We start from the raw sequence: 3,120 nt of genomic DNA, 5'->3' as shown, positions 1-3,120 counted from the left end.
CAATTTTTTATTTCCATATTGTGTGGATTAGGCGCGAACGCAGACCCCGCAATTTTAATGAACCACCGTTCTGCCAGATCAAACATACCCATTCCCGTGTCTCGATACATCTTCTGTCATTATATGTAATCAGTTTTTTAAAATAGTAAACCATATAGGAGCCTATTCGTGACCACACACACACACACACACATTCAGCTTTATATATATATATATATATATATATATATATATATATATATATATATATAGGATGGTCCACTTTAAAGTAGGCCAGAAAATGTAGTAGAGAGGAGCAACATTCTTTTATTGTTTAAATTATCTGTAGTGTTATAAAAGATGCTGGAATGCTATCTGTTGACATCTCTGCATTTCTGGGAACGTTTAACAACGTTTGCAGATACTGCCTGTATATCTTTTCTGGTGATTCTCTTGATAGCGTTGGAATTGTTCTCTTTTAGTTGGTCTAGATTATGAGGATTAATTGCAGAAGCTTTTTGTTTTAACGTCCTTCAACGATAAAAATCATATGATGACAAGTCCGGGGAACGTGGTGGCCATAACCCTTTCTTTATCGTTCTCTCTCCTGAAAACATGTCAGCAACTCTGTGAGACGTGTGGCATGTAGCGCTATCTTGTTGGAAAAAGAATTGATTTTTTTTTCATATGGTGTCAGTTGGTCGATAAGAGGAAGATTAGAGAGACTGCGCTACTTTTAAGTGCGCCGCTTACTCTGAAAAAAAAAATATTGATTAGAGAAAGATAAGAGAGATTAAGCTACTTTTACGTGGGCCACCCTGTATATATAAATAGAAATTTTGAGTTAAATTATGTATAATTACAACAAAATTTATTGTTTGATAAAAGAGCATAGATAATTATTATTATTCATGGATTTTCAATAAATGCCTTATGTTATCAGAGAAAATATTGTTAGCAAAATAGATATGCGTAATTATGAATTTAGCTTATTAGTACATAGATTGAAAAAAAAAATTGAGGCGATAGTGTAAAAGGGATAGCCAAATACAAATAATGAATGAAAATAAAAATCCAATGAACACTTGTATATTCCAGAATGTATTGCGTTTTTTAATAGCATATTCCAGGCTTGGAGGAAAAATCTAAGTCGTGCATATTTGGTAATCCATGGTTTTAGGAAAACAACTTTAATCATTATCTGTAGTCATTTGTAATTTAACTGAACATTTCTACTTATATTACTGCTCTATCTAGCATATTGAGCTTTCTTTATCTGCCTGGAATCGTCTTATAAATATTAATACTAACATTTATTTGGAATTTATGTTTACAGTATTATACAACCAGTATTCTTACGACATTTCAGTATTTCATTTATATATACAGGGTGGCCCATTTAAAAATAGCCTCATATCTCTAATCTTTCTCTTATGGACCAACTGACACCACAAGGCAAATTGCAATTCTTTTTCCGACAAGATGGTGCTATATGCCACACGTCTCATAGATCATGTTTACGGAAGGGAGAACAATAAACCAAGGGTTATGTCCACCACGTGTCTGGACTTGTCATCATGTGATTTTTTGTTTGGCGGACTTTAAAACAAGAAGTTTATGCAAATAATCCTCACAATCTAAACTAACTTTCATTAAATACAATATACGTTTTTTGTCTATTAATTGTATTTTCAATCCTTAATAATAATAATAATAATAATAATAATAATAATAATAATAATAATAATAATAATCGATAAATAAATAAAATAATAATTAACCAATGAGGGAAGGAAGAGAGAAAAAAAAGTATATAAATTATTCAAAACCAGTTCGATTAATTTATCCCTGACGATGAATTCTGAAGGATTGGAAAGTACTAGGACTTATGCGTAATATGGCGATTAAATCAGCCAGTCCCTGCCAGAAGTGAAGACTGTTATATGGAAGTTGGAAAGGATCGAAAATAAAATAGAATTAATAGACAAAAGACGTCTATTTTATTTAATGAAATATACTTAAGAGGAAAAATGCTGCTTATATATATATATATATATATATATATATATATATATATATATATATATATATACGATTCAAACACTACTGTGTTTGAATATATGGTTTAGTGGCAGTTCCAGTCATTTAGAACTGCTTTAAAGCTTCACCGCTTACTCATTTTTCGACTAAATTTCAAACAATTATTACAGTTTATAGATCACATACTCAACTATATTGTGAAAGAAAAATGTTCAATTTTCGTTCAATAAAACAAAAGTTATGATGAATTTTCTGGTGTTCAAAATCGTAAAAATATGTAAGGAGGCGAGCAACACATTTTATGGCTGATTTCCATAGCAACCACGTCGCTTCAGCGGCTACTGTTGCTACTAATTCACTGATGTCACGGAAAGAGAAATGACAAGTGAATTGAAAGCATAAAATGGAGATAATTGGGGGATTTTACTGAAAGCAGACATCTGCCATACATTGTTATTACATATGTGTTTATCGGGGCAAAAAAATAAGACTGAAATTAAACAAAGAGCAAGTGAATTTATTTGAAGCGTATTTTTCTATTGTAACATATATACAACTAACTATTATATATATATATATATAACTATTTTTTAACAATGTCTATATATATATATATATATATATATATATATATATATATATATATATATATATTGCTTGGTCGAAACATATTGCCGGGTGGAGGAATTAGTTACATACTATTTAAGAAGCACCGAAATTCTAACTAGACTCTAATGTTTAGAGACGATTTCCAGCTTACGAATGTTCAGTTGACGATGTTTAGCAGGACAGTTAGATACTTGTCGACAGTTAAGAGAGAAATGGCGACAGTAGAAGACAGATGTTGACTTGAAGTAAATATTGAAATGAATTAATCATACGACGGACAAACACAACCTTGACAAAAAAAAAAATGCAGTTTGACTCATTTCTCGAAGAATCTATATAAAAAAAGAACGATTTGTTTGTGAGTATTTCCAGAAAAAGAATTTGACTGGGAGGCGAATAAAGAGATGGAGAGTGCGAAGAGAGGGAGGGAAAACAGAAGAGAAGGAAGGAAAGGGGGAAATAAGAGACAGATAGAAAGACAGACGTCTTGAT

Source organism: Euprymna scolopes, chromosome 29 (assembly GCF_053919585.1).
Source record: "Euprymna scolopes isolate OS-2025 chromosome 29, ASM5391958v1, whole genome shotgun sequence".
In the NCBI taxonomy this organism is placed as follows: Eukaryota; Metazoa; Mollusca; class Cephalopoda; order Sepiida; family Sepiolidae; genus Euprymna; species Euprymna scolopes.
Note: the sequence above shows the minus strand (reverse complement) of the source record.